At 34.2% G+C, this 13,871-nt stretch overlaps 1 long non-coding RNA gene across 1 annotated transcript in view; it reads right to left on the bottom strand.

Annotated features, from left to right (window-relative positions):
* Positions 1-13,130, bottom strand: part of LOC150065396 (uncharacterized) — a 435,528-nt gene extending 422,398 nt beyond the window's left edge. The window contains exon 1 of the long non-coding RNA XR_016534762.1: positions 13,090-13,130. This is a non-coding gene — a long non-coding RNA (uncharacterized LOC150065396). The remainder of the gene's footprint in view (positions 1-13,089) is intronic.
* Positions 13,131-13,871: the final 741 nt, after the last annotated feature.

Genomic DNA, 13,871 nt, shown 5'->3' on the forward strand with positions numbered 1-13,871 from the left:
TAATAAGGTTGCTTCCATCTACATTCCAGAATGCTTTGTTCCTGAAATAATTTATGCAGATAGGTCAATGCTATAATGGACAAAGTACATCTTTTCAAAATAATTTATTGAACAGCATATAGTATACTGAATAAGGGACCTGAAATTTCCTGTACTTAAAGACAATCTGAAGTTCCATTCATTTTTATTTTTCTTTGTTTCCCTCCCTCCCTCCTTTCTTTCCTCCTTCCTTCCTTCCTTTTGTACTGTTTTGTTTTGGTACTGATGAGTATTAAATCCAGGCTTATCAATGCTATTCAACTAAAACATTATTTTCTACAGAAAACTGCACCCCTGTATTACTCTTAAATGGCCTAAATTTTGCTTTAACAATAATTCTGCCATAAATTCTATAATGCAGGAAACTATTCTTCAAAGTAAGATAAATAGATTAATAAGGACATTGTATAGCTATAGAAACAACTATTAAAACCAATTATATTATTCCAGTAGAGAGCGTAGAGTAGTAATGCAAATTCAACTTGAAAGTTTCATGGATTCATGTGAGTTCTGTTCATAGTCATAGAATTCTCGGACAGTATAAGACAATTTAAAGCATTCTTATTATTGATAAAGACACACTTTGGCATTAAATATAATTATAATGACAAGAAAAAATTCTATTTAATTTGGTTAAATGGAGAGTAAAATATTGATTGTTTAGCAATGTGATTAAGATCATTGGATAATTCTTTGCCAAAAAAGTGAAGCTATATTTCTTTGAAGCAAAATCAATTGAGAAAAAAAAAACGGTTGACAAAACAAGGAAACAATATAAATTCACTTCAGAGAAATAAAAAATAAAATAATAAAGAAAATTTGGGAAAAATCCATTTTAACATAAAATTGTGAATAAATTCTAAACATTCTTAGCTCCTCAAAAACATCCTTTTATAACCAAGATGAATTGAACATTTGAGATAAATTGTGGCTTGCTTTAATAATTTAGTTAAATTGATCACTTTTTATAAAAAGGAGAGAAAAATGTGCACATATAATGAGCATGAACTGTCTCACACGCTAGTTACTGAAGAGGCTGTGTTCTGAGGATCATAGTTCCAACTGAGGATTGTATGTCCAATTACCCATCACAAAAGCTTGAAGTGGAACTATGACTCAAGTGGTAGAGCACTCGCTTTGAGCACAAAATCACAAGCACAGCTCCCAGGCCCAAAGTTCAAAAGCCCCAGTAGAGTACACACATATTTACACAATACCTAGACATGTATGTGCATATACACATACGGCTGTATATATATATATATATATATATGTAATTGCATATATCTATATATGTGTGTATGTGCTTATATATATCAGTAAAGATAAATAAAAATAAAGTGTTTTTATTTTCAATAAAATATATCAAAGCATTTTTCATAAGAGAAAATAACATCGAAAAATGTAAATGAGACAATAGGAGCCATCTTGAAAACAAAACACCATGATACTACCAAATGTTTCATGTTCTTCAACTCCATGAAATTTAGAGGGAATGTAAGAAGATATCTCAAGGCTGTTTATTCAGATACAAAAGTGGGAAGGGGTGAGACTTTGCATTCTAAATGGATCTTTAAACTAGAAGTAATTGATTCCTGAACTTTCCGTTTTAGAGATGAAAAATCTAAAGTGTGGATTTGTCAAAGTTACTGGAGAAGGCAACAGTATAACTGTCCTGCAATTGAATTTTAAATAGAGAAATGCCATGTATATATATATATATATATATATTCAAACTAAGAATAAGTCACTTGGTGTTTTAAATTCCTATGTACTTCAGAACATGAAAAGAAATATATGAAATCTGGACAGAGTTTAGAAAATCTGTGATGTATACCGAGCATACGTAGAATGACTTAAGATTTCTTTGGAATTAAATGAGACAGCAGTGACTTCAAAGTTTGTGTGGAATCTCCATATAGGATTTACTCTCATGGAGCTAACTCCTACTGAGAAAATCTGGTTTCATTGGCTATATTGAAACAGTGAGGGGAAAGACGAGAAGGGAAGTGATGACAGTGGGTTAGGAATATTTTCAAAGAAGGCATTAAAGAACATACTAATTGAATTGAAAAACTACAATGTATATGGTATGTTCCCAGTTATGCCCAAAATAAATCTCATGAAGCTCTAGCATTCAACAGTGTGCTAAAATTACAGTACTAAGTGTGGCAAGGGCAGGAACAAGGATAAAGACTATGATGTTTTATAAAGAAAAAAAAATGTCTTGCTTTTTTTTTTTTTTTTGGTAGTGCTGGGCTTAAGCTTAGAGTCTGAGCACTGTCCTTGGATTTTTCTCAAGGCTAGAACTCTACCACTTGAGCTTCAGCACCACTTCTGGCTTTTTCTAAGGATGTGGTACCAAGGAATCGAACCCAGGTCTTCGTGCATGCTAGGTAAGCACTCTACCACTAGGCCAAACTCCCGGCCCAATGTCTTACTTCTTAAGTGGAGTCAGAACAAGCACATGCCTCAATAACACTTGAATTGGGTGCCTTTATTCCATGAAACTTACAAGTTCAGCACACATTTTGAAGCTATACTTTAGATTTATACAGATAGGAAAAGTACTTATTTTGCTAAGATATACCTATTCTTCTATGGAAGTTAATGAGATAAGTTCATAAATATTTTGGCTCATCTCACTCTTGGATTCTGGGAAGATTATGTATTGTCTTTCAACTTTTCCTGTTAGAATTATTTTGTGGCTGTGCACTGATGTGGCATAGATCATTCTTGTCAAAGCTCTAGTTATCTGCTGTCCAGATCATCAATGTGTTGTGTGTTGGAGGGTACATTAATCATATTACTGATGTTGTGTTGGTATTGTGAATCAGACTACTGGTTCATTTTCTTACAGAATGAGCAGTTGAGAGTAAGACAGACAATCAAAAAAATCTGACCTCCTTAACACACATGAATGGGAAAACCAACATTTTTGTACATATTTGTATATATGTATATATGATTCTTATTTATTTTTGTTATTATTTAAGTAGTTCTTCATAAGGATTTTAATTCAACATGTCAAAATCATAATGTCAAAATTACAAATAATAAACCTTTCTGGAAATTAGTGTTCTGGAGTAAGTTTGATATTAATCCATTATTAGCATTATTTATTTTAGTAAAAGGAAGTCCTAAATGAATGTATAGAACATAAATATTTGGAAAATAGAGTAGCAACAAAGAGCCTGACAAAGTGAAGAGAAAAATTCTGTGCCTATAAAAAAGAACTTACTAGCTACTAAATCAAAATTTGTAAGAGTAATAACACACTAAAGTACTTTGGAAAATTAATATACCATTTCTTCAATCTCTTCTTTTTATGTTTCTCTTATCCTTCTTTGTTTTTGAGATTGCAAAAGACAACTCCCAGCACTTATCTCCCATTCATGCTAAAATTTACATTAGCTGCATGTTGTATAGCTACTGAGGAAGCTGAGGTTTGAGGACTGAGATTCAAGGGGAGACCAGTCAGACAAATCTGTAATATACTGATTTCAAGTAAACCAGGGACAAGCCAGAAGTCACGAAGTTTCTGAAGTAGTAGAGCGAAAGCCTGAGTGGAAAATCTAAGCAAGCATGTGAGGCCCTGAGTTCAAATTCAGGTCATGGCAAATATCAATCAATCACTCAATCAATGAATTAAAAAAAACAAAAACATAAATTATGACAGCGTCAAGTAGAAAATAGATATGATATAAAGGAATGTCTTCAAATATCTTAATAGATTATTAATAGGGTAGTGGGCATCATTTTCAGATATGTATTTTTTGTTTGACATCACACTGGATACAGGCTTGGGAAAAGTGGGCTTGTCTTAGCCTTCTCCAAAACAGGAAAGTTGACAGTCATTATTTTTGTAAATTGTTGAATTTCCTGGGTAGCTGGTACCCATGACACTAGTAAGCTCCATAGATCGAATACCAAGACAAAGGAAGAAGCATAATAGAACAGAAAATAATGAACAGGAAGATGTGACAGGAAATACCTGTAGGAGAGTTATTCTATTTATGTGAACACCTGGAAAAGAACAGCTTGATTTAGGGCAGGAGGCAAGACATCATACAGGGAATGCCATGCTTCATTAACCACAAAATATCTCTACAATAGATCAATCCAGTGATAGAGAAGATGGTGGTACACTTCCTAAAGTCGCTGTTTAAATTCTTTTCACAAAAAGTGCTTATGAATATTCTATAGCAGAGGGTCAAATACTTAAAGATAGATAATTTAAATTTTCACTGACAGAATAATCTATTTAGCCCAACTATCCATACTACTTATACTCAATTCTGGATTTTTATTGACTAGTACATAAACTTTGTAGCACCTTGAAATGTGTACAACATGAAATAATTTCTTTTATCTTAAAATGAAGCAAACCTATTGAAACACTAGTATTTTTCTGAAAATGAAATGGGTTGCCTTGTGAAGCTTTTTGAACTCCAACATACAGGTGAGATTAGATGAGAGGAACACATAGACCCTTGGTGAATGAAAATTATTGTGGAGATGTGACATGTCAGGTCAGACTGAGTCCCTGGTGCTGTGACTCTGATTCATAAAAGTTGAATAAACATTATAGAGGTGGCTTTTAATGTACCACGAATCTTTAGAGGCTATTAGTGATTGACATGAAATATTTTATGAAGCATAATTTGTTGTGCACCCTTCCTTAACAATAAATTTAAGTCCTTTCAATTCCAGGTAATTGTATACAATTATTTTTGATTTCCAGTCCTGTGTGTGAAAAAAAGAGGTCATGTTTAACTAATTACCTATTGCAGAAATGGCACTCCTTGGGCATGTTGGTGGCATTTAAATTAGCATGGCTTTCCAAAAGTAAAAATGAAACATCACAGGAGGACTTCCAATAAGAAAGACAAGGGGAGCCAATGGAAAACGGGTGCTACAGGTCATTCTAAAAAATAAGGTAAGTGCTAAGTATAGTTACCTAAGAAATGCACCAAAATAAAATCATCTATGACCCAGTAAACCTTCTAAGTCAGGAAATAATTGTTGGGCTTTAATATATTTTGTATAAGAACAATTAATACAAAATAACTAAAACTGACATTGAAAGAATGCTACACAGATCACACAAAAAGTTTAGAATTTTGAAGTTGGTTGTGTCTTATGTGTTATTCACTATTTTAGTCCTTTTATTCTTCATTTTTGCCAATCCTGGGGTTTGAGCTCAGGGTGTGGGTTCTGCCTCTGAGCCTCTCTGTTCTCAAGGCTAGCTCTGAATCACTTAACCCACACCCCACTCCTTGCTTTTGCTGAGTAGTTATATGGAGATAAGAATCTCATGGATTTTCCTGCCCACGCTGTCTTCGAACCATGATCCTCAGATCTCTGTTTCCTGAGTTAGTATTACAGGCTTGGACCACAAGGCACCTGCTATTTTTCCCTATTTTATGTTTCATTACTTTGAGATCATAGGTATGTGAATAATACTGAGTTCTATTGTGTTACTGAAAATTTTAGTTTTATTAGAGGAAGGGTAAACCTGACTGAAATGCCAAAAATAAGCAGTCACCCAGATTATTTAGTGAGGTAACAGAAAAAAGTGATTTCAAATCTAAAATGAAATTGCCAACATATGCCTGTGGAAATATGTTTGTAGATATTACTATTTCCCTAAACTTTCATACTGCTGAAATAAAAGAAAAACAAAACAAAAAGCAGCCCAGTAACTTAAGACAACAGCACATTTGTCTTTTTCTTAGAGTGGTTTATGGAGTTGATCATTCTCAAAGCAGCTGTCTTCCATCCTCAAAAGAGAACAGGCTGCTGACCCTCGGACCTCCACCAGCTCCAACTGGTTCCTACTCTGCAGTGGAACCTCTTCTGCAGAGGAACACAGAGACTGGAAAAGCTCACCTGTGTTTTAAATAATCTACAAATGAATGCTCTAGTTTCCTTTCGTGTTCTTTTTCCCTGAGTCAGAAGTAATTCTGACCCACACTTAATTACAACTTAGAAAAGTAAAATCTTAATCTGCAATGCAACGAAGAACAGTACATTCTGATGTTCACTACAGGTAATTTTTCTATATCTTATAGTTTCCATTTGCCTGAAAATTCAATGAGATAAGGGCAAAAACTTGGAAGTACAGATATAGTTAAAGAAATAGCACTCAATTCATTGAGCAGAAAAAAAGGGAGAACATGAGCCCTTGTGATCAAGTCCTAGTACTAGCACAATAAATATGTGTATAAACCAAAGGCTCAAAATTATATTTGATATCAAATTAAAATAAGTAAAATTCAGAGGTGAATTCTATAAGGCCTTCAAAGCAAAGCTCAAACCAATAGTCCTTGAGCTATTCAATGAAATGGACATTGAAAGCTCTCTGCCAAACTCATTCTACAAAGCCACCATAACTCTCATCCAAAAAAAAGAGATTCATCAAAAAAAAGAACTATAGACCCATTTCTTTGATGAATACAGATACTAAACTTCTCAACAAAATGCTGGCCAAATGTCTTCAGCAACTCATCAAAAAAATTATACACTATGATCAAACAGGATTCATCACAGAGTTGCAAATTTAATTCACTATACAGAAGTCAATTAATATAATTCATCACATCAACAGGAGCAAGGACAAGAATCACATGATTCTCTCAATAGGTGCAGGAAAGGCATTTGACAAGATCCAAAATACCTTTATGCCAAAAGCTCTAGAAAAAATAGGAATTCATGGAACATTTCTCAGTATAATAAAGGCTGTGTATGATAAACCCACAGCTAGCATTATAATTAATGGTGAAAAGCTAAAGTCATTTCCACTAAAATCAAGAATGACAGAAAGATGCCCACTCTCTCCACTCCTCTTTAACATAGTATTAGAATTCCTAGCCACAGCAATAAGACAAGAGGCAAAGCATAAAGGGGATCCAAATAAGGAAAGAGGAAGTGAAACTTTCCCTCTTTGCATATGACATGATTGTGTATTTAAAGAACCCTATAGACTCCACTCCCAGATTGCTTGAGCTGATTTGAAACTTTGGCAAGGAAGCAAGGAATAAAATTAATTCTCAAAAATCAACTGCCTTCCTATATGCCAACAATGAGGGGATAGAGTAGCAATCAGGAAAGCAACGTCTTTTGCATTAGCCTCAAAGAAAATAAAGTACTTAGGAATTAACTTAACTAAAAATGTAAAGGATATTTAGGATGAAAATTTTAAAATCCAGAAAAAGGAAACTGAAAAAGAACTGAGAAAATACAAAAACCTACCATGCTCCTGGATTGGAAGAATTAACATTGTGAAAATGGCAATCTTGGCAAGGGCTATCTACAAATTCAATGCAATATCCATCAATAACCAATGTCATTCTTTAAAGAAAATAAGAGGCAATCCAACATTTTATATGGAATAATAAAAGACCCTGTACAGCAAAAACAATTCTTAGCAGAAAGAACAATGCACGAGGAATTTGAATACCAAACTTTAGACTCTATTACAGAGCTATAATGACCAAAATAGTTTGGTACTTACACAATAACAAGCCTGAGGACCAATGGAATAGAACTGAAGACCCAGAAATTAACCCACAGACCTATGGCCACCTAATCTTTGATTAGGGAGCCAAAAAATAGAATGGAAGAAAGACAGCCTCTTCAACAAATGGTGCTGGCAGAAGTGGGTAAGCACCTGCAGAATACTAAATTTGGATCCTTCTATGTTACCCTGCACCGGGATTAACTCAAAATGGATCAAAGCCCTGGAGGTAAAAACAGACACACTGAAAACTTTACAAGAAGAAATAGGAGATACACTAGGTCTCCTTGGCACAGGTCGAAACTTTCTTAATAAAGACCCAGAAATACAACAAATCAGAGAAAGTCTGAATAAGTGGGACTGCATTAAACTGCAGAGCTCCTGTGTGGCAAAAGACATAGCTAGCAAGCTAAATACAAAGTCCATAAAGTGGGAGAAGACTTCAGTAACCATACAACAGACAAAGGCCTAAATATGTAAAATACATCAACAGCTCAAAAAATTGAATCACTTCAAAACAAAACTCCAAAGAAACAACCATCCCATCAAAAGATGGGCCAAAGACTTGAAGAGAGTTTTCTCTGAAGCAGAACTAAGAATGGCCTATAGACACATGAAGAAATGCTCGACATCTCTGACCATAAAAGAAATGCAAATCAAAACAACCCTGAGATTCCACCTCACTCCAGTTAGAATGGCCATGATCAAGAAATCAAGTAACAACAGATGCTGGCAGGAATGTGGCCAGGAGGGTTCACTACTACACTGTTGGTGGGAGTGTAAACTAGTTCACCCACTATGGAAAGCAGTATGGCAGTTCTTCAAAAGACTAAACATAGAGTTCCCCTTTACCCAGCAATTACACTACTTGGCATTTACCCAATCATCCAGAAACAAGGACATACTAAATCCACTAGTACAACGATGTTCATTGCAGCACTATTTATCATAGCAAAGCTATGGAACCAACTCAGATACCCCTGAATAGATGAGTGGATCAACAAGATGTGGTATTTATACACAATGGAATTCTATGCTGCCATCAGAAAGAACAACATTGCCCCATTTGTAAGGAAATGAAAAGAATTGGAAACAATTACATTAAGTAAAGTAAGCCAGACTCAAAGGAATATATGTTCAATGGTTTCCCTCCTTTTTTATAATTAGTATGAACCTTGGACTCTCCTAGCAGAGGTTGACAACAGAGCAAAACCTACATACATAAGGCCATATAGGATGAGGCTAAATGAAAGGATTTCCAGGATATGGAAACAAGAGCCATGTAATTTGTGATTGTTGTTCTCAGGGTACTACGTTATCTCTTATCTCTTTAGTTATCCCTTGTTTATTCTCATATTGTTTAAGTATCTTACCTTGTGACCTTATGTATATGTTTATTTGTTTATGTGAAATAGGATAGGGAAGGGGGAAACAAGATCAAGAGAGGGTATGGGGGGGAGGGAAATGGAGACAAAATCATGACAAGGGATATCAATGTTTGTGAAGTAATGCATCTTCTATCTGGCAAATATAGCTGTAATCCTTCTATGAATTACAATAAATAATCTTCTCCAAAATCAATAAAAGTACATAAACAATTTAATTTTGCAGAACTTAAAAGGAAGCTCCATTGAGTCAAAGACATGTCTTATTGGTTTTACTTTATCTAATCCTTATTGGAATGTTCGCACCAAATATTCCTTCCAATGATATTTGAGAAAAACCAGTCAGTCAAGTAACAAATGGATGGCTCTTTCCTTTAATCTAAACTAGATTTATGTCCCTAAGATGACAGGCTGCACCCATACCAACAATGGTAATAATTGTATATGGGGATGAAATTTCTAAAATACATAAAAATTATTGGAGGCAAAGGTAGGCCAATGCCAGTCTTTCTTATCTATACATACAACATAATGACCTTTGAAAACACTGAATAATGTACCACCAAATTTTTATGCATTTTCTTATTTTGCAGTGCAGGGAATTTCACAATGCCAGGATCATCATGCCTCTAAACTGCAGTCTCCAAATACAAACATTTAATTTTTAAGGGAAAGTAAATTACGGCATTTGTATATCCAGACATTATTAAAGACACATTTTAAAACTCTGTGTAGACAGGAGACAGATTTCTTGGTAAATGCAGTACTACAGCTGAATTATTTTTATTCTCTGAAAGAAAGTTCATGACTAATGCTAACCATCTGAATATAACTTGAAATTTGCTTACAATATTATAATAAAAATTCAAGATGCCCAAACTTACACAAAATTTGCATTTAAAAATTGAGAACATGAACCATAAAATGAAGTTTCCATTAATCACCATTATTTGCATTCTGCAGGATTAAGTGATTTTCATAGACTTCTGCTTCACTTTAAAGGGTTTAAAATATTTAAAAGATGTTCACATATGTTTTCAAGATATGGACCTGGGACTGAGAGTTTTTTTCATTTTGGAATTTAAAAATTAGCAGTTGTCAAATTTTTACCTCGAATAAATGCAAAAGTACAATAAATGAAATCTCAATTTAAGCTTATATATGATTTTTCTTGGGTACCACAGATCATAGTGATTGCTGAAACGGGCAGAATTGAGATTTACTCAAATCTTAACACAGTAAAGATATTTTAGCATCATCATTGGGATCAAGGATTTACACTGAAATCTCAACATCAGAATTCATTAATGGTGTGGTTTCCCTTCCCTTTTGTCACTTCATTTCTCAATGCTACAAAATGCCTTGTTCAAAGTAAGAAGAGAAGGCTGAGATTACACAATGTGGCTAAAACAATGAACAATAACGAATGCCTCCAACTTTTAATTCCATTCAACAGTACATCATTGTGCATATGTTATCCTCTTGACCTCTCCAAAGATCCAAACTCCAGGTGCAGAAAATAAAATTTATGAATTGGAGCAAATTGCACAACTGCATATAGATAAAAAAAAACCTCAGTGAATCATAAGCATCAAATAGCTTACATAAGTAACAAAAATGCTGCAATAAGATATTCTGTAAATATCTCTATGTAGGTGATATTTGTTTTTATACTGAAACATATTTTTATTGCTGGCAGTTATTTCCTGAGTAAATATTACCTTTTAGCTTGGGACTTATATAGTAGCTCAATAGAGCCTATTTTATGCATCTAATTTGTAATATTAGCTTGCATACTATCATTTATATTTTGACAACACTGTGGTTTGAATTGTAATTTTTTTCTTTTATTTCAAGATGTATTATGGAAACAATATTCTAGATTGTGTCATAATATTTCAGAATATTTTAGCAAATGATATTATTCATTGTTTATGTGTAATTTACTGCTTTCTTTGAAAAATTGTATCTAAAAAGAAACTAGTAGTATAGGAATAAAAATTTAGTTTCTTTTTTTTTTGCCAGTCCTGGGCTTTTGCGCAGCTCCTGAGCACTGTCCTTGTGTTTTCTCAAGGCTAGAACTCTACCACTTGAGCCTCAGCACCACTTCCAGCGTTTTTCTATGTATGTGGTACCGAGGAATTGAACCCAGGTCTTTGTACATGCTAGGCAAGCGCTCTACCACTAGGCCACGTCCCAGCCACTTAAAGCTTCATTTTTAAAAGTAGAAATGAAACCCTAGGTTTGTCAACATTTATTGTATTTGTTAAGGAATAATTAAGTATAGACCCATATAGACCATGTAGGAGTAAACAGCAAGCTGGTCTTGCTACCTCCCTTAATAAGCTTGAAGAACTGCTGAGTGGAAAGCAGTCAGTCACATGATACAGAATTTCAGAGCAGGCAATAATACAAGGGAAAAATGTCAAACTATTTGATCTTGAAAAAAGATACTTGTGGAAAGATGAAATTTATACTACAGTACTTAACACTGATGCATGCATATATGCAGTATAATAAAACTACAAGTAGCAATCTGAATAGGAGGGACAGGGGAATAAAAAGACTAAAAATATAACAGAGGGCAGTGATTGATTCAAAGTACTCACTCTGGGATTATATGGAATTATCCCAATGAAAACTGCCCTTATTACAAATGTATTATAATTAAAAAATGAAATAAAAGCATCTTAAAGAAGAAAACCATATGACTCCACAGTACCATTTTTGAGTTTATACCCTAAGAAGAGTAAGACAGCCTCCAAAACGAATTCTGGCTCAACCAAGTTTATTGCAACTTTCTTCACAATGCCATACTTACAGAATCAGCCTAAGTACCCTTCAACATGTGACTGGTGCACACACACACACACACACACACACACACACACACACACACACACTGAGGAGAGAAAGTAAATCTCCAACTCAAAAGTCCAGGTACAGCCATCGAATTTGTAGATAAGTTTAAATAGTGTGTGTACTATTTGATTAGTCCTCAAATTTTCAGCAATATTTGTTAAACAGGACAGTCTACTATCAAAAGTGGTCATGTGTAGAGGAGTTATGAAATAGGAAAGGTAATGATGGCATGGAAAATGATGATAAGATGATCATATTGAGGTAGGATTTTGATTAGATACCCTCTGAGATACCCTAGAAACATTTGGGAATGAGAGATAATGGACTTCCATAAGAAAATGCTGAACTCTTTGCATCTCCCATGCTAACCCAGCAAAAAGTATCAAAAAGTATTCTTGTTCTCTTTAGTCTCTTTTTTAGTCATGCCAAGCATCTTTATCAGGACTATAATACACATGCCAGGTTAACGCTCTAAGAATTTTGAGAATTGCCACATTAAAAAAGAACAAAGTCATAATCAGAGTGTCTACAAATAGACTATACAAGCTGAAAGCTTTTGAAAATTTGTTTAATATACCACTTCCTGTGGTTTAAATCTTATTGTTGTGTGTGCCTCAGTTGAAAAGAAGGATATTTCAAATTGATAATTAATAGTTTCTAATCAAAGTCACCAGTTCTTTCTCTATTTTAGATACACAGTGATGATCTTATATTTGTGTTTTAGGGCTTTTGTTCATTTGTTTTTGTTTTGTTTGTTTTTGCCTGACTTAAGGCTCCAACTCTGGGCCTAAGAGCTGTCCTTGAGCTACTTTTAAATTAACGCTAGTGCACTACTTCTTGAACCACAGTGTCCCTTCTGGATTTCACTGTGATTAATTGGAGATAAGAGTCTCACACATTTTCCTGCCCCAAGCTGTCTTCCTCAAATCTCAGCCTCCTTAGTAGCTAGAATTTACAGATTTGAGCCCTAGGTGTCCTGCTTGGAGTAGTGAGTTTTTGTTTCCCAAGAACCCTTAAGAATCAAATGTAAGCTCTGGAATTTTGTCCTGACTCATGAGGTTGAATCTGCAAATATGAGAACTAACTAGATTATTCAACCTGGCTTAGATGAAATTGACCTGCTGTTGGCTTTATTAGATTCAGCCTCAGGAGAGAAATTAAACAGAAGATTAAGAAAAATGATTAAGGAATTAGAATGAGAAGTATCTTAGAGAGATTAAGACAAAGAGCATAAAAATTGCAAAAAGCTAATGTCACTACCAACAAAACACTATGAAAACATACCAGTTTGTTGAAGTCATCAAATGGTCCAGGAGTCCAAGCCTGATAAAAGACAAAAGAAGATGATTAAGTCATCCGTGCTTTCTTTTAAAGACAGCGAAATGTAATACTCCTATAAACATCTCTGCAAATACTGCAGACTTGTGAAATAATTTTGAAAATTGTCTTCCTACAAATATACCATTCACTTAACAAGCATTCAATTAATCTGGGCATCTGGTCTGTAAATCAGATAGAAAAGTTTGAGACATCCCATCTCATGGCATGGTTCAAATGGCTGGTGCAATACCAACTTAGTGAAAATAGTGCCAACCATAGTAATATCAGTATACTGTTCAATTCACATTATCTTCTGCTATTGCGGCAAAGTAAGGAAACACAAGTTATATCCAGAAAGAATTCTTCAGTTATTCAGATGACCACAAACATATAAAGTTAATTCTCTCATACTGATAACAGGAAGAGTATGATCATATTTAAGTTTTCTAACAGTAAGTACATGTACTTAATATCATCATGAGCAAAACAGACAAAAGAAAATAATTTCCCCCAAATTGCAGGCCTATGTATCAGATAATTGGTTTTATATCTTTGATTCAAGTGTGAAAAGTAAATCCATGCAAGATATTTTAATGATAAAAACAAAAGTACTTAAAAAAATTTCAAATGATATCAAAAGGCAGACTCTATTTTTAAAGATGTTTGAAGTTCAAATGAAAGGCAATAGTTAACAGCACAAATTCCCAAGAGATGGCCTACAACCTGCCATGGGCTGCAAATGTTTT

The sequence above is a fragment of the Megascapheus bottae genome, chromosome 3 (genome assembly GCF_031878675.1).
Source record: "Megascapheus bottae isolate mThoBot1 chromosome 3, mThoBot2.hap1, whole genome shotgun sequence".
Taxonomy (NCBI): Eukaryota; Metazoa; Chordata; class Mammalia; order Rodentia; family Geomyidae; genus Megascapheus; species Megascapheus bottae.